The sequence below is a fragment of the Malurus melanocephalus genome, unplaced genomic scaffold, assembly GCF_030028575.1.
Source record: "Malurus melanocephalus ecotype Western Australia unplaced genomic scaffold, MMel_1.1 scaffold_206, whole genome shotgun sequence".
In the NCBI taxonomy this organism is placed as follows: domain Eukaryota; kingdom Metazoa; phylum Chordata; class Aves; order Passeriformes; family Maluridae; genus Malurus; species Malurus melanocephalus.
The window spans coordinates 817118-840784 of NW_026623438.1; positions in this window are offsets into that span (position 1 = coordinate 817118).

Consider the following 23667-nt stretch of genomic DNA (forward strand, 5'->3'; position numbering starts at 1 on the left):
AGTGATTAAGAAAGAAAATATTTTTGTCTGTGTCCTTTGTAGTAACAACAGCTTCTGGTAATGCAGAAATCAAGCCTGAGCTACAGACTGGCATTGCACTGGTTAAATTAAATGTTGTCCCTGAAATGATAAAAAGAGACAGAGAAATAATGTTGTGCGAATCCATGGAACAGCTGAACAGCACAGAATAGACTGCATTAACAGTAAAAAGCTACTCAATCTGATAGCAATTAATGGACCCTTTACAAATTCAAAATACACAAAATAGAAAGTGCATATTGATTAGTAAAATTATTAAAGTAATAATGTGTCTGATCCTTTGGCCTATTGCTGAGGTCAGGAGTGTTCACATTTTAGTGCAACACTACATTTTAAAGTTTTTGGTTGTTTTATTATTATTATTATTATTATTATTATTATTATTATTATTATTATTATTATTATTATTATTATTATTATTTTGTGGTGCAGTGCTGTCAGCTTTCCTTCAGGCCTGAACCAAAGACTACTGAAGTCCACAAGATTGACACCTGGTCTTGTCTCTCAAGAAGTACTAGGATTTTGTCACTAATATTTGTGACAATATATCTGTGCCAGTTCCACGGTGGAAATCCCTGTGTTGACAGTGATGCATGGCTTTTCTTCTCTTCAGGGGTGTTGCAGGCACGGGGGGAGCATATGCARGGATGGGAGAGAGCAAGCACGATGATAAACACAATGATAAATAGTTATGTGTGGTCAATATTATTACTACTTCTACCATGAATGATTTATTGCATGAAATATTCTATACAAATGGAACTCTTAAAAACAGAAGGGGAGGGTGGACAATAAACAAAATTATATTTTTATGCAACAATAGAAATGCAAACAAGGTATAAAATTAATCTTGACTCTTTGTTGTTTTACTGGAGATAAATTTTGGTCCAGACAGGAGAACATTTCTGAAGTGCCTTTCTGCATGCTTAGAGTTCATAAAAACAGTAAAGTGATGAATTAGATGACATCTTTRAATAACACTTTAAAAATAATAAAGATAAATGAAAGAACTTACTAAATGTTTTTTTTATTGTTTGAAGGGTTTTTATGATGCATGCTTTATATAAGCTTGCCTACAATTTTATATCAGGCTTAAAACAAATACAAATGATTTAAAAAAAAACACTCAGCTGCTAGATTTTCTATTCCACTTAGAATAAACCTCTGTTTTACAGGTAGTCCTAATGTTTTGTCCAAGTCTTGGGGACATGTGCATTTTTGTAACTCATTTTCACAAATCTCACTACTGGTTTTTTTGCCTACCTTTGGTTTCAAAAAATGGTTATTTTGCTTTTGAACCTCGGTAGTGATCCTTGAGCAAAGCCTACAACTTTAGAACTTCTACAGGAGACCAATTGTTTATACATGCATACATGGACTTGTGTTTGTGAGTGTGCATTGGGGGGCATCAGATGGAATGGATTTCACCTAGAATTAAGTAACTTGTGTCATTATAATCCAGTATTTTAATAATTACAATYCTTTCTGCAAGAAACCCCTTCTATACATTTACCTGAATGTATGTTTGTCTGAACAARGAGTGTATGAACAAACCCTGCTTAATTTACAGAAAGAACTGAACCATGTGATTTTGRATATATGGATTTAAACTTAAAATAATTACACTGGCTTCAGAAGACGTATTCTTGACTGACACTACTGAAAGTGAAGGCAGCTTCTAGTCTCAACATTTTTGACAACAATTTATTATTCCAAARTTACTTATCCTAAAGTGATTATCCTATTAAAATACCTGTATTTTGATTCATCAGCCCTTAAGAAACCATTCTTGGCATCTATATTCCCAATGCAGATTTCAGTAAACTGTGAGGAAGTATTAATAATACACTTGAAACTGTGGTGGATTATATTTGACTGATTCATGTAAACTAGCCTCTTGGAGCAAAAATTACACATTGATGGATACTTAAAATAATTCATAGCAGTAAATAAAACTGCTCCTTTCTGACACAGGTTCAGCTCATTAAATCTCCAGTGGTCATGTTTCTGTGGCAGAAGTGATATTCTWCGTAACAATTACCAATTACTTTGGTAAATATAGTTGGTCTGTACAAGAGGACATCCTCATCTACATAARACAATGAAACATTTTCTTGACCCAGGGTTCTTTGCATGTGGCTTTCTGAACAAATAAATGGCTGAACAGTGCAAGGGGAACCATTTATTAGACATTGCACATTCTCTGTTAAAATCTTCGAACATAAGAGCTGCTGTCAATCACCTTCCACTGAGTAAGTTCTTACCCAGATAAAATATCTAGAGTGCTAAAATCTTTTTCAACTACTTTTGCACATGGAAAGATGATTCCAGATCTGTCTGTATGAATGTTGGATGCTTGCCACACTTATGCAGCTACTGTAACTGCCAACATTTAATTTTCTTTTAGCTTTATACAGAAAGAGAAAGAAGGGTGGGGGTCTGTGGAGAATGAGAAATCTGAATCTTTTTAAAAGATAAATATATTTAAAAATTCAAAGATGGTGCTAATTATAAAGAATTATAATTATAATCCATTTTGGGAACAGCATGCTTGTTCCTCTAACCATTTTTGTCACCTCAGTCAGAGACAGTTTAAATTTTATCGGCAGTTTCTTTGTTTAACTGGATTTTTTATGCCTATTTCATTTTCTGGGGAAGAAAGAGTGACATGCATAGTTTAGAGGGAGAGCCTGACCCCTTTGTACCATTGTTTTCCTGGAACTTAGGATTTCCATTTCTGAATAAGGAATATTTCACCCCTGGTGAAATCACTATAGGCGAATGACATTGCCTGATAAAGGCCAGAAAGACAGAATTTTAATAAGCACTGAGCTGCAGCTCTAAAATAACTTAGTGTGAAGTTTTACATATGTTTACAATGCTCATTACCCTAYATACAAATTTCAAAACAAGACTGTTTACAATGCATGTAATCAGCTTGGTGTCTTGTAGCTGCAGCACTCCAAGGAATGAAACAAATGAAAACACCCAACAGAAGGGYCCTTCAACTTAATCTGTTAACTGCAGTTTGTAGCAGACCTTGGTAGGAATGGGAGGCCCCTGGCTAATCTTTTTACTTGGCTAAGTGGTTCTAGGCACAGAGTTCACAATAAAATAATACAAGCTCAAGGGGCCCTTAAAAGCAGCATATATTCAGTACTGAACCTCCTTATTAAAGAGTGAAGGTCAACACTACATTGTAATGTTCTCCTGTTTGCATACAATGATTTTTTCTTTTCATACATTTGTCAGTGAGGCAGTTGAGATTTTTATTTCACTGCTTTATAATGATGGCATTTATTAAATATATATGGATCCTGTGTTATTAAATATGATAGTGAAATTTTASTATAGAAAATCTTTCAAATTAAATTTATTTTTTGAACCTAAGACACACTAAAAGGTCTTCATAAATTAAATTTTYTTCTGTACTTTTTCACATAATCCTGATGCTGACTGTTTATAATGTTGTTTTATCTCATAGTGGTTGGAAATATTAAAATCTCAATTTTAAATTTGTGATAATCCACTTATTTTTATCATACATACTCAATACAATATGCACGGAGATGGCTGAAATGTCCACTTGTGCCTTTCCAGTCTGAAAAAAAAATAAATTAAAAACTGTAAAAAGATGTTTCGGTTTGTCTTTTTTCTAAGGTGAAAATACCTTTCATATACTCCTCCTTTCTTGTAGCTACAACATTATAGGTCAAAACCTCTGCTTGTGAAGATCAACCTGCGTATATTGATGTCAATGAGACTATTGATTTATGTTGGCTGGAGATTTGTGTCAGTGTCTCTTATAACCATAGTAACAATATGCTTTGCTGTAATCATAGCACACTGTATTTGCTCAATTAAGCCAACATCTGGTGTAATGCAAAGACTAGGAGTAGTAATTAATCCTTTTTTCTTTTTTCTTAATGACATTAGAGTGCTTTGTTTCTTAAAAATATGGACATGATTTTGTTATAAATGCAACCTACTTTTTCACAGATCCTGATTAAAAATATAACTGTTCTTATTTTTTTTTTTCTTCGTTTTTCAGAATGTACTATATTGCAACACTGCTTTGAGCTGACTTAGATGTGGAACCTTGATGTGAGATTTCTCTTGTGAGATTTCATGGATGTGTATKCTATACACCATTAGAGCCATTCTATCAAGAGGTTTAGGGTGTGTCAACTCTTCTCAGAAACTAATTGGAACAATCCTGAGAGGGAATGTTTATCCAAAAATAGCATCTATCTCCTTCTCATCACATAGGTGAGCTGCGAAACTACTTGGTGTGTTGAAAGCCAAATGCAATTATCTTTCCTAAGAGGAATGCCAGCCCAATTATTAAATCTTGATGCCTCAAAAATGGGGGAAGAGAGGAAGTGTGAAGTTTTCCTGTGWTCCAGTGAAAAGGCATGAAGATCAATAAAATAACTAACTAAACAAAACACCAATAAAAATACTGAAATGACAATGTTTTTGAAATAAGAATATTATTTGATTGTCTATTCTTTGTTTTTCTGATAGCTAGAAATATAACTCTGTCATGAAATGGCTGTATTGTATAGAAAATAGTTTTAAGAAMCATGAAGAGAACAGTAATGAAAAGCAATTTATTACTGAAAGAATTAACACTAACTTTAAAAATAATTCCATGTGGAATATAGATTAATATGTACAATATRTTTTACAAAATTTATTATTGGACCTTCTAGAAGGTAAATGTATATATTATATATTTTTATGTTAGCACTGAATGAAAATTAAGGATGAAAGGGAATGATTCAGAGGTTGTCAATTTCTTCCACTTGCATGAAGAATAGTCCCCTTAAAAATAGTGATCTTCAAGAATAAAAGTGTGGGAACAGAGAGAAAGAATTAATTTGTTTTCCAAATCGTCACGTTCCAAAGTCTTTCAATATCCCAAGTGATTAGTCCAAGCATATGTGCTCCATGGTCATGCTTTTGTAACTTATTTCCATGTAAAATGTAGTTAAGGAAGGCCAAGATTTGTCTTTTTGTGAGACAACAATCTCAATATAAATGCAACAAAGGTGTCCACTTACTTTTCAGCAGCCTGTACTGTACATTATCAGCTATTGCAGTAAAAATCAGTTATTTTTCCATTTATTGCTTAATTGCAAGTCACGGCTTATGAATTTCTATTTAGTTGCAGTGGTTTTAGAAGCTGAGAAGTGATCATTCTCACAGAGGCACTGACAYTGTTAATTGTGATGTGCGTGAAATCATCTTTATTGGTGTGACTACTTTATTAAGGCAGCATGCAAGAGAACCATTGTCTCACTAGGGCATTTTCTTGTCATTGAAGGACCTCAAAATGGCCTAGAATGTTTAGATATATCTGCGTGTATGTCAAAAATTACACTCTCAGATTTTCACCAAATGACATGCAGGATCAGTCTTATTAATAGCAAAGACATGGGCTGTAAAATACATGGAATGAAAGCTAGTGGAATTTGAGCAATCCAACAGAAAAGTAGACAAGGTGGGCGATATCAAGAGAACTTGCGCAAAAAATATACAGCGTAGGACTGTATTATCTTTTTCAGGCCTCCTACACTTGCAGCTGTTGCACCAAAGCACTGATGTCAGTAGGACTTTAATTACCTTTCAAATTCCCTGTATCTTTTTTTACAAAATGGAAAACATTTTCCACTTCATTAAAATATAGTTCACATTGCSTTAATGAAAAAATAGCCACAAAACTAGCTGCCACCTAATTTTCCCTTCAGAACAGAGCAGGTAGAAGAAACACAATTAAATAAGACATGTCACAGTCTAAATATTAGAGTATTTAAAGACAATTTAAAGGCCCTTAAAGACCATTTTTTATTATTWATCTTGAACACAAAATTGAAAGATAATTTTGAATAGCCCTTCTGAACTTTTTACATCCAAGAGAAAGTGTAACTTTTCATTCCAAATACAACTTTTTCTAGATGAGACTATTTTCTTGTCTCCCTTGGAATTCTTTCAATTTCATTTTGCCATTCTATCACCCTTAATGTTTGTCCTCTAATATACTTTCCTCTCTTTCAGAACTATTTAATGGTATTYCCTTCTTATTTTTCTTTCAACTTCCCAGGAACTTGTGTCTCACGTGCTGAAACTGTAGCACTCACATGTCCCTCTGAAGTCCTTTGAGCCTTCAGAGATTATTTTCCCCTCATATTCCTCCTAATTAACATCTCAATATCCTTGTTGATACTTCCTTACAACTGTTGCCATGATGACATTCCTGCAACCAGAGTGAAAACAGCAGGAATAAAAACCACTGTCTTTATATCTGGCATTCAATGCAAAATAACTTCAGCAAAGAAATCAACTGTACACWATCAAGTGATGCTTGGAGCATTGTTCAAGAAAACAGAATAAAACTGAAGTACATTTTTTCAAGTGTTTTCAAGCAACTTTTTCCTGAAGAAGTAAATTTTTCATTTACMAATAATAGCTATGCACTTTGCTTCTCAGTATTCTTTTTCCTATAATAAGAACTATGTATAASATTTATATCTGTGCAGCATATATCACTAAAGGAAAACTGCACACATATATGCTATAACAGGGCAGYATATATAATTTTTATCCCTAGACGATATAAGACCATTTAAAAAATGTTAGACTGAAGGATTCAACCAGGGTAAGAGGCAGACTGTACCCATGTAGATAATAAATCTGTCTCTCATAGTTTTAGCTCCCAAAATTGTTAATTTATAAACAGTAAATTACAGAGAAAATTTTTGACTAGCATGTTTTAATAGTTTTGATTTCTTATATCACTACAAAGCAAGACATCCTTCAACAAAATTTTGTACTTTAATGAAAACTAAAGAGAAAATAAATGAATCTAACACCATATAGAAGCTGGATATTTGTTTTATTTATGCAATGTTTGTTAACTATTTTTAAGAATTCATAAGAGATTTGACTATTTGTCATAACTTAATTGGTTACCGAGCCTTCAGGTATAAAGAAGTTGTGACTGAGTTCACAGGTTGACACGACACACAAAATCATAGAATCTTTATCCTCTAAATTTAACTACTTTATTACAGACTGCCATCAATGTCACAAAAATCAGCAGTAGCAGGTATATTTATGATTAATAGAATGAACATGAATTACTATATATCAAGCTGTTACCAATTGCTATCAGTGGTCTGTTATCAATCAATAATATGGTATCAATCAACAATGATGTCACTTGATATTGTCATACAACCAACAGCAGCAGTCAAATACCTAGGGGCTATTAAAAATTACTACAATTTGTCATCAAGCAAATTTATCAACAATATAATAGCAGATTTACCTATTATAGATAACTTGTATGACTAGATAAAAACACAAAAAATAATTGAATTCGATTTCAAAAGGAAACAAACAATCCCAAGAGTGACAGACAAACTGATCCCAGACCAAGAGGACTTTTGATGTGAARAAATGAGGATAGACCAAAACAATAACACACAGAGTCTCCCTTTAAAAACAATCCATGTCTAGAATCAGTCAGGCATCYCACCAGGCAAGTCATCAGAGAGAAAGCCTCCTTTCAGAAAAAAAATGAAGTCCTTTTTAAAACAGTAACATAAGAAAGTGTAGGATATCCCTCTTTGAAGTTAATAAAGTCATTCATTTCAATTTCTTACCTGTAAGAGAGAGTAAAAGATGATGTTTGCTGTTGTTTCTGAAAAATTTCAATTTTATGAGTGGTTTTCCAGCTCCTCAGACAAAAAGTTGTTACTACAGCCCATGGTTTTGTGGTATCTCAGGATGTCTCTGGTTCCTAGGTGCCCTGGCTGCAATTCAAAGAGGTCAGCTGAACTTTTCAAGGGTGGTTCAGGTTGGCAGGTCTTGTTCCCAGGCTCACAGTTCCAGTCCAGYGGGCTTTCTCTGTCACTATTTTTCAGCAGACAATTTTTCACTTTTAACCAGGCCACATTTATGACTGGTCACATCACCATAGCTGACKTTTTATTTGCTGGTGGATTATATTTCAGAGGTACACAAATCTCCTAAAGTCTATTTCATCTCAGAAATACTATTTTACTGAATTTGCTTCAATGTTAGTTTTTGTTGCAATATCAAAAAAGGCTTTTCCTGAGAGTCTCATTTAAACAGAAGAATTTTATARGGATGAATGCAATAAAAGTATGCTGAAGACTTTTTTACCTAATTAGCTACTACATCAGGTGCTATCCAAATTTTTACTGAATCTCAAATGTTTCCCATACTGCATAGTTCAGTGAACATTAATRTCTTCTCTTTTTGATATGCACCTGCTTTCATTGAGAGAAACACAGGAGAAAGAAAGATGAGGATGATGGAAGGGCCTGAAGGTTTTTGTCTGTCATAGYATCTAACAAGGTGTTTGCAGGTTTGAGACAAGTTGCAAATCAAGGTTCACAGAGCAGTTCCTATGTGAAAGAACTTCAGAGAAAATCAGATATTCTTTAAAYATGTCTTTTTGAAGGGTTGCTTAATTCCTATGCCTCTTGGACCTTATAAGAGCCCCAAAAGGGAGATCATGTCTGTTGAATGCTTCTCTTTCTACAAAGAACCTTACATTGAGGTAAGAAAATTGTACTATTTACTCACATTTTTCAACTCCCTTGCCCCTTTTGTGGAAGCACTCGGTTACACTTGTCAGATACTAGGAAAAGCAGTATCTTATACCCACAAGCATAAATACCTGGTGAGAAGATGTGAGGAAAGCTTTAGAAAGCTGTAATTCTGTCAGGAGATTAAATCCTATAAAAAACAGTGTGGAAATGGCAGATTCTCAAGAAAAAAAAAAGGCCATTTAATAAAAATATTAATACTTTTCTAACTTAATTCCTAAAACATAATTAAAATTATAGCTATTTATTTTTTAAATGGGTTGATAAGATATAAATCCCAATGAAGTTGCTTGTACACCATTCTTTACAACTACACTAAATAATACATAGCATTTAAYCTGGACTGAATAGATGGCAGACTGTAAACTATGGCTTAGGTTCATCCTTTTTGCAGCTTAGACATGATCTAAATTTGGTTGGCTTCTCTCTGACACCTTTTGATGCATTACAATGGATTAAGTCCAAGATTAGGTCCCATATTTCCTTCATTATCTGTATACCTACAAAAGAAGGACTTTTAAAATGAAAGCAGTTCTATTTTCAGAGCAGATTAATAGTTATGGAAGTTAAGATGGATAAATAGTYGAAAAGAACAGGTGTATAAAGGAGAAAATCTCACAAAGAGAAGATTATTATATCACTCAGAATTAAGTGTAACAGAAAAATGTAAAAGAACATGGTCCGTAAGAAATATCAAAAGGAGTCTCTACCCAGAAAAAAAAAAAACCCACAGAAACCTCCATGAGTAACCCTCCATAACAGCCTCTGATGCAAACACGGTATCAAAATAGGTTGAGTGAGACTGACACTGACATTCATGATTCAGGGAAAACACTACAATTTCTCAGAATTTCTCCAGTACTATTGACACTCAGTTTTCTTTTAGGGATATATATATTTTTTTTTTTTAATTTGATGAATTCCATGGATATCTATTCTGCTATTTAATTTACCTTACAAGACAAATGCAACTACAGAGGACACTTGCCAAAATTTYGGTAAAGCATTTTGACCTATATAAAGTAGTTTAGATTTTCATTTAGAATTGTTTGGCAGAAGAAATTTCTGATGGAAAAAAAAAAATATATTTAGGTTTCTAACTTATTATTGGTCACTTGCATCAATTATCAGTAAAATTATTATATTTATGCACTAATTATCATTGGAAATTATGCTGCATTTGACAGAACATCATCTCACTTCTGAGCTACTGTGCATTGTAAGATCAGAATGCCATCGGGTCCCAGGTTATAGCTCATGCTTCAACACTGCTGTATCTGTGATGATCATATGTCCTGTTCTCAGGACATCATCTTATGGKATGATTATTTTTTATTCGATTTTTTTTAAAAAACTTATTTACATCTGAGTTCTTTTAAGTGATAGACAGCYTTTTCTAAACAAAGACATTTGTGAAAAAATTGATTGCTTCTAATTCTATGAAATTACAATCACTTGAATGAAAATTCAAATTGTTTTGCAATTACATTTCCTTTAGATACCAAGAACTACTTTTTGATCATCCACTAGTATCTTAAAAAAGRTAATTGATCATCAATTTCCAATGTGAACCTTATTGATCAGGTCAGGTTCTCTACAGCAAGCTGATATTTTTTAAAGCCATAGTATCAAAGTACATATGTAACATCAATTTATCAAAATCTTTTAATGAAAATGGTTAAAACTGGAACTGTCTTTCCYAAACAATATAATCTCAGAGTTACTTAATGGCATTTAATTTGCAGTAATAGAAGTTTATAAGTCAGTTCAGAAAGCGAGGAGTAGAAAGGACAGCCAAAAACTAGTTCTAGATAGTGGGTTGTTGTATTTGTAATTGTGAGTCACTTTTCCCATTAAAATTCTTTTCATTAGTTTTTTGTATTTAGAAACAATATTGATTGTTTRCTTTATATTTGTCCTCTGCCAAAAGTACATGTTTATTTGACCTTCTCATTCATTATTGCTAGTGATAAGAGAAGAATGACACATCCAGAAAGATGTAGCACAGCTGTTACAGCTTCAATGAGAATTTTAAAGAAGWATTATTGTTAGCTGTGGAACAATTCTCAAAATATTATGGAAATATGTCTCTAAAGAAATAAGCCTTACTATTCAGTTTCTTCAGGAAAACTGTAAATACCTTTGAATTACAGAATAATGAGTACCTAAGAATTTATTAACACTGCATAAAACTAGTTTCAAAAATATTTGTCACTCTAGTAAACATCTTTACAAAATATAGAATAGAATACATCTATTTGAACAATTTATTTTATGGTTCTGTGAGGTTAGGGTTTGAAGTTATAAACAGATTGCTACAAACAGAAATCAGGGCATTTAAAAATAACAGTTAGAGTATGCACATGCCTATTTTTATTTCTGGATTTAAGAACTTATTCAAGTGGCAAGAATGCTGAAGGCCTTTTCACCCTTTACATTCTATTAATTTTAATGAAATTATTGGTAGGAAAAGCGTGCAGGGTATCTCAAGGTCATGGATGTAAAGAAAAAAAGTCCCTTAGAAATGTAAAATGTTTGAAATAAACTTTCAGAACAATAAAATCACATRCATTAAAATATTAATTTATTCACAAACAAGTCAAATAAGATACTCCTCGGGGCATAATTTGTGATGTCATTTTAATTTCAAAATTCATGTCAGGGAAAACTCRAGAAATTATGCACAGTATGTCAGAAAACAAAGAATTCATTCAAAGACCAGTTAGTGTTATGCAATGAAATTCATTCCAGAAGAAAGGGTTAGGACCTTGGTTGAGCAAGGAAGTCTCTCAATATGTACCAAAATTTTGTACATAAGAATTGGAAGCTTCATGCTAAGATTCTTGGGAAATACATCTGAAAGATGAAAAGTAAATGCAAATAAAATGACACTCTTAAATGGCACAAATAAAATGAAACATACTCTTAAATGAAACTTACATGTTTTTAAACTGCCCGTAGTCTTTTATTTTGCCTTTAAATTTTGTTATTAATTTTTCTGAACATTTTAAGATTGTTTTGACTGCAGTCATCATGCTCCTACAGTTTCACTATTTCTGCTATTTGAGGACTCTCATACAAGAACCTTTTATGCCATCGTCACCTTCCCTTTCTCCCATGGTGAATCTCTCTTCATGAAATAAATATCTGSCTAAAATTGCCACTTCTAATAAGAATGATATAATGTAAAYAGGTTAATTAGATTAGCAATGTACRTCAGGATCATTGGTCCTCTATCCCCCTTACAGTTCTTGACTTCAGTAGCCTCATCTGATCAGTCTGTCTTCAATCATACCATCACCTATATAGGTAATTTCCTGGATTTCACAGTAAGTGCCTCATGTTTTATGGCCCTATCAGATTATCATGCAACCTTACTGTTTTCTCAAAAAAAAAAAAAAAAAAAAAAAAAAAAAAAAAAAAAAAAAAAAAAAAGAAAAAAAAATCCGTTATAAAATTAATCTGTATGTATTTTCTGAGCTTTTTCTTCCTTTAAAGTCCTCCAGGTGGTGACTTATGGACCTGTCTTGTCTACTGCTTCCCCTCATTAAAACTGAAATTACTTCCTGATTACAAATGCCCTCCTGTGGTTCACTTTTCYTATGTATTACTACACAGGCAAATTAGTTTCAAATTTATTTGAAGAACCTTTCTTMACTGGAAAGAGTTTTTTTCTCCACAGTATATATTCTTCCAAATTTTTGTTCCATCTCTTTATRTGTATATGCATATGTATTTATGTGTACTTACATGTATCTATATGTTTATATATGTATACATATATATATCTATGAATATTTTCATTGATTTTTTTTCCATCTAAAATTATCAAGAATCATCACTAAATATTGTATTCAAAGTAAAATTTTGCATCACATTTTTCATAAGCTGTTGAGTATCTCTGGGTTTTTCATAAGGTAAGAGGATATGATTTCTCAAACAAGTGTGAAAGAATTGTTAATATATTGAAAGAAGCAAGACAACTATTTGCAACAGTCACATACATTGAATTGCTCTACCACTAAAAAGTAGGTGAACTTAAATGCACTGCAGTGAAAATGTTTTCCTTAAAGATTTTATTTACTGTTCCGTTTCTATATTAACTTTGAGTTTGAGTTTCAGCACATATATGCATGCTGTAGTATAGTAGGGGTTTGATTTTTTTTCCCTAAAGTTCATATCAATCTTTATTGACATTTACTACTTAATTTGTGCTTAAATTGTTTTAAGAAATGTTACCTGCCAGTAGCAAGACAAGAAATCAAGGAGTATTTTTTCAGTCCATCTATGTGATATAYCTGAATGATAAACTTTCAAATGAATAAAAAAGTTATTTTTATCATTTGTTGTTATTTTTAACGATCTTTACTGATTTTTAAGAGACTATATTCACTGAAAGGGTTTTCAAGGAACCAACAGRCTGCCCAGGGAAAAAGTTGAGTTACTGTCCCTGGAGGCATTTAGAAGATGTGTAGATGTGGCATTTAGTGGCATACTTTAGTGTTGGACTCAGTAGTGTGAGATTAACAACTGGACTTGATGATCTTGAAGGTCTTTGGTCTTGAAGGCAATCTAAACATTTCTATTATTCTATGAATATGTGCAGGCTGCTACAAGGACATAGTGTTTATTCTACTAAATGAAAATTTGAGAGAGTCCTCTTTTGGAAAACCTGAGTTTCATGAACATGACATCTTCAACTAAGTTGTGTATTTACACATTTCWGTTTACTGTTTCAAATTATCTTAACACTTTCCAGTATTTTCTGAATTATAGCATATTCTGAAATCCAGCAGCTGTTAGCTAGTGTACCTATGATAGAATATTTTATGAAAACATTTAATTATATACAGTAAATCCACTCTAAYAATAAGATTTACCTGTAAGAAGCTTAAGTCCCATTCTCAAAGGAAGCTTAGTCAACTAGAAAGACAGTTTTTATGAAACCAAAAGTATCCTTTTCAGTGTAAAAATTAAAGAATAATTATTTAACCTACATACTGTATATGCAGTGAATGTTTAATAGCAAGTGTTTAATGAGAGTATCCAAAGCAAACACCAAAGTGAGTAGTGGTCCACTAAAACAYTTCAGAGGGAAAGAAAGGCATCTGCAACTTGTACAGAGGTGTTTCCAGATGTTGAAAATACAGAACGTTGTCCTGACTGTATTTCTGAAGCATTGGAGTTTGGTTTTTTAAACTTTTTTTTTTTTCATTTTTATAAATCTCAAGCAAAATATCTCCCTTAATTATGAAACACTTCATGCACTTGGCATAATTTCTTGTTAATTTGGAGTAAATGTAAACCTATCATCTGTGTCCTTCTCAGAAGTTCCCTTATTCTTCCCTATTGTCCCAGGATCCTAATAAGGATTATTTGTTTTGTTCCCATCTCACATACCATTCTGGAACACAAGCAACTGACCTGTCCATAAAGATACAGGTGGAGTCCAAACACTGGCCTTGAGTAAGCAATTTTTAACATATTTCTCTGTACAAAATCTGTCTCTCATTTGATTTCATCCTACTGTGGAGCTCAGTCATCCCAACATCATTCTTTATCTTCAAGCCATATTGTCTGTAAGAGATTTCAAGAAGGCATCTAATCCATCTGCTCCCTCTGACAAAGAGCAGCTATTGTTGTTAGGCATTTTCCCTTTCTCTTCAAAATTTCAAAACCATCTTTGCTTCAAACAATCTGTTCTATCACATCACTACTTAAAGCACTAGAAAATGTTGCACAGTTCAAGCCTGAGCATTCTGCTTTTTATTCAGGGTAGGTTCAACACCAAGGCTTATCTTTTGTAGATTGAAAGGAAGAACTGTCCCCTTTTGCCTTTCAGAAATATTTTATTTGTTTGAAGACTGTGTGCTCTTGTCTCAGTCTCCTATTTTTTAGGTTAGCGAACTTCAACAACAATTTTGTTGCATTCTGCAACAATTTTGTTTTGCATTCCTCTAGACCGTCTCTAGACTTACGATTGTAACACAACGCCTCTTGATGTAATAAAGCACACGAACATCCATCTCCAGGTTTAACTATGCTAAGATATGACTTGCTTTTTATAACAATATGCAGGTCCCTAAGCTTTTTTCATTTCATCTCTAACTTTTTTATTCAACCGTATGCACTTGTCTTAGGATAAGATGAATCATCATCCAAAGAGCCTTTACATGTTATTTGATTGTCATGGAATTGAGACAGATTACCTTAAATTTGAATGTCTAAGTTTAAGACCAGTAAATTTGACTATGCACATTCTACTACATATGACAAAAGTCACATTTTTAACCTTGATTATCAGCAGGAGGAACCTAARCAAAGGCAGCACAAGACTAGAACAATTTCACTAGCAGTCAACTAAGAGTTCTTAAAATTTCCTCAAATTCCTTTTGAGCTTACAATAATTTTAATGAAAGCAACAAATATAGTTAAATCAAACAAGTTCTTAGATATGCAAATATTTCCTCAAACTTAGAAGAAGTAACAACCTTCAATCTAAACACAGTCTAAGAATATTTTGCAATATTTAACCTGGATTATTTTCATGTTTTCATTGCTTGAGTGGTTATTTGACAACTAGTGATGTGACAGGTGGGTAAAAGATTGAAAACTGGGTCCTCAGCAGGGTCACAGAGAAAATTCTTAACAAAAAGAAAGGTGTTAATAGCATAGAAGTTAAGTACCTGAAGTAAACTAGTGGCAGGATGGTGTGTTCAAGAACTTTCATGTTGCAGACCTAACTTAAGAGGTCAAGAGATTTTAGGAAGCAGATGGAACATGTTCCATTTAAACATATTCAAATTCACCCCATTCTTTCTTTCTTTCTAGTCTCTGTTTTGTGATTTTTCTTTTAATCTTCTTTCTTATATGTGTCACTATTCTCTTCCTAAATCTAGGAAAGTCTTTGCACTGGTTCCACACCCTTCTATCAACTGGATTATTGTTTTCTTCTGCTTGGGAAAGGAAGGAATAGTAATTATACTTGTTAAGATTACTGTTATTGATGTTTTTGCTATGAACAAACTGTAGTGAACCATGTTTTGCATGTTTCTTTCGCTAGGAAAATATTTATGACCAGATGTAAAAATTGTAGTGTAACATCAGATATTTTGCTAATTCCATATTGCAACATGCCCTATTTTCCATTTCCTTTGCTGTTTTTATCATGTACTTCAAYAATTGCACTAAAAGCTTAAATAAAACCATATTAGGTTAACAATCCTTCAGTTTCTTCAGTCACATCTCCATTAAGTAAATATTKGTATTCTACTTTCTATCATTTCTTGATAAAGACAGGTTCATTAAATATACCTTGTTTCTGGCCTATAATTTTATATGTCAGTATTTTCCAATTTTCCTGTGCTAAATATCATAAGATCTGCTTTACTCTAATATTTTGAAACTTGCTTTTTCCGAAGAGGGTTTTTTTTTTTTCTTTTTAATATATTCATTCAGTGAATTAACCTGACTTTTTCTTGATGTGTCATACCTACAGTCATACTGAAAAATGAGAGAGGTATTCTTTTAAATTTTAAATACTACATAGATTATTTTTAATCTCTACTATAGTCTGTCCTCATTTGCTTTGTTTACTTGTTCTCATTTTATTTATATGGCAAAGAATGTTCATTATTTCTATTAATTTCCCCTTTATGGCTGAACCATCTTGACTTCTTAGCAATACTCATTTTATGCCTATGCTTCCTGATGTCTAGGACTGCATTTTGTTTTCTGATCAGTGTTGCATTCTATTCAATACAGGCTTTTTATTTGCTCTTAGCACCACATCTAGCTGCTGGGCTGGCCCTGCCTGGATGCCAGCTGCCCACCTCAACCATTCCATCGCTCCCCTCTTCAGCTGGACAAGGGAAAGAAAATATAACAATATATAACAAATATAACGACTGGGTTTTGATAAGGACAGAGGTCACTCACCAGTTACTGTCACAGGCAAAACAGACTTGACTTGGGGAAATTAGTTTAATTATTATAGTCAAATCAGAGTAGGACARTTAAAAATAAAGCCCAAATCCTAAAAACATCTTACACCCACTCTCCCTTGTTCCCAGGTTTAATTTAACCCCCTTTTTGTCCATCCCCATCCTCCAGTGGTGCAGGGAGGAATTTGTAAAAAGGGGAATGGGGCTCTGGTCAGCTGATCAGGTGTTATCTCTGTCACTCCTTCCTCCTCAAGGAAAGGACTCCTCACACTCTTCCTTTCTCCTGTGTGGGATCCTTTCCATGGGAGACAGTCCTCCATGAACTCCTCCTATATGAGTCCTTTCCACAGGCTGCTGTTCTTCAAAAACTTCTCCATCATGGATTCCTCTCATGGGGTGCAGTCTTTGAGGAACAGGCTGCTCCRGTGTGAGTCTCCCACAGGGTCATAAGTTCTGCCAGGAGTCTTTTCWATTATGGGCTCCCTTCTCCATGGGTCCACAGTTCTTCTCGGGATCTCTGTTCCATTGTGGGCTTCCCAACAGACCACAGACTCCTCCTGCTGCTGTGTGGGGTCCTCCACAGATTGCAGGTGGATATCAGCTACATTGGGAATCTCCACAGGCTTCAGGGGCACAGCTGCCTCACCATGGATTTCACCACAGTCTGACAGGGAATATCTGCTCTATCACCTGGAGCACCACCTCCCTCCCTTTCCTCTCTGACCCTGGGGTCTGCAGGGTTGTTTCTCTCACATGTTCTCACTCCTSTCTCTGGATGCAGTTGCTATTGCACAGTAACTCCCTGCTAAACACCCTGTCCCCCATCTCCTTCTTGTATCTGCTGTTCCTGGGACAGTGCCACCATCACTGATGTGTTCAGCCTTGRCTGGTGCCAAGTTGGTCTTGGAGCTGGCTGGTGCTGGCTTTGTTGGACATGGGACAAACTTCTAGCAGTTACTCACACAAGTCATCCCAATATCCCCCCCTTCCATCAAAACTCTGCCACGCAATCCCAAYATGGAGCAGTAATTGTAATTGGCTTGATTCTCCCACAACACTGGCTTAAAACTATTTAAGTTCTATATACTTAATCTAATTTTTAATTAAAATATCAGGAGCAAAATTAAGTTCAATTATGTTTAAACATTAAGGTTCAGGAAGTGAACTCCTTATACTGAGGCAATGCAAATTTGGTGTAAAGTTCTAATTTAATAGYTTCTTGTGTCTGTTTTTTGCAATAATCAATTAAAAGAGAAAAGCACTGAAGTTTCTGTCTGTGCAATCTTAGTTTACAATGCTGTTAACACTGCCAGTTTTATCCTGGGCCTTCTATTACCAGAAGCTTGTATTGAACCTGTCACCTTAGAAAAGGCAACTGGAATAAAAGCAGCTCAGGAATAAGGTGTTCCTGTGGTATGTACTTGTTCCATGAAAGTTATTGGTCCATAGAGATGAAAAATAAATATAGGCTATAGCCCAAAGGGATGAAAAGTTCATCATTCTCTTATCACTGAAATAGTTCTGGCAAAATCAAACTGACAAACACCAAACACAGATTTCAGAAGGGCAGTGAGTTACACTTTTTCTCCCAAAATGTGTAGYTTTTCAGAATAATATTATGAGCATGCTGGTTAGAAATTTAATGAAATATAGGCTGTTGCTATCTGAAAAATTTTCTTTATAAGGGTGATCTTTTCTGTGTTCATCAGCTCCTTCATTGTTATTATTTACCTTTATGAGAAAGAAAAGAGAATATCTTTTTCCTCCCATATTTCTCCCTCAGTAATATTGCCTCCCACATCCCACAATAAATAAATTTCATGGGAAAGAGCAACCTTCTTAAGAATGCAATAAATGTTCTTCTTGCGTTAACCTTGGTGGGGCTGATTACCTGGCTCAGTTATCACAATGAACAYACAGCAATAACCTAGAATAATTATTTCTGGACTTGCCTGTAACAGCAGTAGTTAATGTGGGTAATTTTACAAATAATTAATTCTAGTAACAACAATATAAAAATTACAGTGAAGACTGGAGCAGTAATTGCTATCTGAACATAACAATATCTTTTTTTTTGTTTTCTTTTTTTTTTTTTTTTTTTTTTTTTTTTACATAGTTGAGAAGAGGTAGTTTTATTGAAAGGGGGGAAGGGAAAAAACACTCTCATTTAAATTATTGAAACTGAGTATTCTTGTGTTCTGGGTTCAGTTGGGCATCATGTTTTCCTCCTGATTCTCTATTGGTAGGGAACTTGACAACTTTATTAAAGTACTATACACACACATAAACAAACAAATTCATGTTTCTCAATGTTCATATTTTCACTAAAGCAACTTTAGGTGCACAGAAAGGGTCAAAGCTCGGGTAATGTTGAGTCTTGAAGAACAGGTGAGACAACATGGAATGTAATACATAGTACCCTTTCCTCAGTGTTAAAACAAGGCCAAAACCCATAGRGATCAGCATATTGAAACAAAGGAACAAGTAAATTTATAAAATTTTGCAATTGGGATAACAATTATTAAATTAGAGGTACTTGACTCAAGATAATGTTTTGAGTTCTTGGAGGAATAGGCATTCTATTAGAAATGTTTTTTTTTTTACTTGAATTTTTTGTAATTTTACTGTGAAATTAGTATTCACTTGGTAATTTTCTTTGTCAGTGTGACAAGCACATGCACTGTGGTAATACTAATAGCTTTAAAAATTAATATAAACTTTTTAATAGCAACTACTGAAAATAACCATAAAATAGAGCTACATTCTTTGCATTCAAATTAACTGCCATTTTCTTTAAAAGTACGGGTTTTTTATTTATAAATATGCCCTCAATATCTCTTTGTTCTAGAATATACAGAAACTGTTTCTTTACAAACATCAAAACATTAACTATTTGGTCCTTGGGGACATGTTTGTAGATTGAAAAAAAAAATTTTTAATTTACACACTTCTGAATGCATAATTTATCATGGTTTTTTATTATAAAATTCTTGGTGATAACAAAAGAATTCTCATATCTCTCTTCAAAAAAGTAGATAATCACTTTATTTGTCTCTTTTTTTCTCATTTAAATTTAAGTCATTATTGTTCTCCCATTAATCTCTAGTAGCTAAAAGTTTAGATTTTTTTCCTTTATTCACAAGGTAACACAGTTTCAAAGGATAGCAAAATATAATATTGTTGCACCCCAGGGAAGATGATAAACAAAATGGAAGGGCTCAATTACTTTGTCTCAGCCATTTTTCTTAAGGTGCTAATTTGCCAAAGCATTTCTGAATTATTTCATATACTTTGAGTATTGTATTCTGGTATTAGATAAGCTTTTATGAAGAGCTTTAAAAATATCACTAGTAAATGTTTACTCAGTGTTTTGCGTTTGATCTTTTTTGTACARTCCTTATACCAAAGCTGGAATTTATTTTCAATGACTACATATAAATGCAGCACACGCTCTGTGTCCTAACAGATGCCATCTGTAAAAGCATTTACTTTAAATTAGTGGAATAAGTAATCAAAAGGGCTTTGTACTTAATGCAGAACTTTTGGTGACTATTAAATACTCATTAGAGGGTGTTTTTGCTGTATGACTGTCAAAATCAGCAGGACGTTTATGTTRGATTTCCTGAGTAGGTCAAGATTGAATATGATTTTACAACTTAAATAACGTAAATGAATGCAGGTTATTTCAGAATCTCCAGATGTTCCTTAAACTCCCTGCCCCTAAACAAAACTTACAGCCAATTTAAATTTCGCAGCAATATTACAGTGCAGATTTTTGCTTCAAACACTTAACAACTCTCTTGTTACATTCCGCTCATTTGTGCCTTAACCATCACAAATGAAAAAGATGAATGCTATTATATTGGAAGTTTCTCTCTTTAAAACATGCATTAATAGATTGTTTTGATCAGTGTATCAAAAAAAGGCTTTTGGTGGGACAAAAGTTCTTTTCAAAAGCTCCTTACAAAATCTCCATAAGTGCTCCTTACAAAATCAGGTTGTCTGTCCATATTTCAGATGTCTTGACTAGTCTCAAATGAACTTAATTTAAAAACTGTGTAACTGCTGGAAGCATGTTCTAAAGGCAARTAGAAGCTTGTAACTTAGTTCTGTTCTACACATGCATGAATTTTCAATATCTTAATAAAGACTTCCACATTATTCTATAAAATTTATGATGCAATGATTTCTTTGTCAGTAAAAGGTACATCTACTTGTTAGTTTTTAACGTGGTTTTTTTTTTTTTTTTTTTTTTTTTTTTTTTTTTTTTTTTTACAATGCAGGTACTTATCCTAATTCCAACCTTTAAAGATGGTAACAGCTGTTAGGAAGACAGCAATAAAGGTGGATCAAGACCCAACTTAGAAAGTGTAGTAAAACCTGCGTAAAGGGTCTTTAAGCAAGACACTTTTCTAGATAAACTTTCACTGGAAAATAGACATTCAGAAGTTTTGCAATTATAAGATAAAGTAGCCTGATAAAAACTATCTTTGAATACCTAAGCTCAATTATAAAAATTTCAAAACATTTGAGCTTTTTTTCATAGCTTAGCAGTTTTTCATAGCTTAACTCCAAGACAAGATGAAGAATTGATGACAAAAAGAAAATAAGAAAGACACAGAATACCATAGACCATTAATACTAGYCCTTATGTCAGCTTCAGGTGTTGGGTCCCAGATTAGGACCTCAAGGAATAACTTCCACAATCTTCAATAAACTATCACTATTTAAGATATGTAAGAAATCTTACAACTAGATATTCAAGGGATTCACCCATCAATTAAACTAGGGATTCTTTTAACTAGTGAATGGAAGGAATAATTAAGCTTGGAAATGATTAAGACAACTCAGTTCTCTCTAGGATAGTCAACATTCATATTTGTATTCTTTTCATTAGGAACATAGGGTAATTCAGTTTGGAGCCAKCCTTCTGCTAACAGCATGATCAGACTGGATCTTGAGGACTTCAKCCAGTTCTGAAAACATCYAAGGACAGACCCAATATGAYCTTTCCAGGCAACGTGTCTTGTTCRTGACTGTTCTTGTGACAAAATCTTCTATCCAGCCTGAGCTTCTTTAGTTTCAGTTTATGCTGGTTGTGTCTGATCCTGTCACAGGGAACCACTGAGAGGAGTGGAACTGCCCTTGCACTCACCTTCTTGCATTAGGGTGATAGCTGTGAGGTGCCCCAAAGCCATTGCTGCACCAGGCTGTACAAACCTCAATCTCTCAGCCTCTCCTGAGGTGACATCTACTTCAGTCTTATCATCTTGGTGTTTTTCCATTAAACTTCCTACAACAGGTTGATGTCTTTCTGTACTGGAGATTCCAAACTGGACATAGCGCTTGTGAGTGTTACATAGAGGCAGATAAAATTTTATTTGCACTCCTAGGGGCACTCCTGCTGATGGAGTCACAGATGTTTTTTTCCCACCAGGGCTTGCTACTGGTTCCTGCCTGTCTCACTGTACCCAGTGCCCAATCTCCAGAGCTGTTCTCCACTCAAACCATCCCAAGCATGACTCTTTTTTAAAGCTCTGTGAGTTCTGACTTAAACAATCAAAAATATCCCAATCTGCCTTCGAAAGAATCCAAACCAAATAGAAGTAATGGCACAGACCATATAAGCCATGAATGGATACACTCTTATATTCTACAAATATCCATACTTGATTACTAATCAGGTCATCCAGCTGGCTAGAAATGGAGGACAAGAAACACTCATTTTTAAGGCACTCAGGCTGATCACTATRTTTATAAAAAGAGTCTTAGTGGCACTGGATTATTTTTTACTTATATTTCCAGGACACTTGTTACTAAAGGATATAAACTTTGCAAGCCTTTTTTATTTAAAAGGTAATGAAGAAATTTATGAGAAAGCAAATAAGAAGTTTATCCCAAGGGCAGACTCAGTGTGTGACTCTAAAACTGCAACCACACAAGTTCATTAAATCTGGTTTRACTACTTCACATTGCTCAGATTTCAGGTATGTACTACTGCTGCACACATATCTACTGCTGAACAAAACATCAACAACATGGCAAACAAATATCTTTGATCAAATCAAAATTAATATTTTTAGTACAATTTATGAAGTGTGTTGAATCTGTGGCAAAAGCAAATTAAGCACAGAATCGATTTCAACAGTCTCAGTTGTAGATTTTACACCACTTCCTAAGGGGATGTCTGAACTGCATTCTAAGTGTGTGCCCTAACATCATATTATAACATATTATGTGGAAAACATGTCTCCATCCTGGATGCTGAGCCTGGCTGAGTAGTTGAAACAGGTAGTGGAAGATTATAATTTTTTTATTCCCTGTGAGATAGATACTTGCAATGGAGAGTAAAGTAATCTTGTTGCTATATTTTTTTCCTCTATTCCTCCAACAGTCCTTTCTTGCCTCTCAATATTTGTTTTGTAAAAAATAAAAGAAACCAACAAGAAATTGCTTCCTTAAATATTTATCACAATTACTTAGGCCACCTATTAAGCCATTTCAACTCAGTTTAAAGGTTATTCTTTCTATCACTCCTGAGGCCGTTAAGTATTACCGTCTCTATTTTTTTTTTTTTTTCCTATTGATGTTGGTCTAACTTTGAATAAAAAGCATCATCACTGAACAAAGACAACAGAAAATGCATTAATTTTGAGTTGGTCTTCAGTGCATGGACAGGTCAGACTTGAAATATCTCCTTGAAGCATCCTTCAGAAAACAGAATGTCTCCATCAACACAGATATAGGAGTTTTCTGCAGAATAAGCATGGAGATATTACAAAATCAGATGTAAAATAACTCTTTATGAAAAGTGGGAGTTTTAATTCTTTTGAGTTCATCTGGGACTCAAACTTGACCAGCTCCAAATATATATAAAGATCAAAACACAAGACAAAAATAGTTAGCAGCAGTACATAAAACCTAAGTTGCATGGTGGTGGTGGTAGTGGTGGTGGTTTTGGGGTTTTATAATCTTTCTTTTTCCACTTACAATTATTTTAGAAATCCAATGCTGTGGGGTTTTTTATGGTCTTTTTTTTTTTT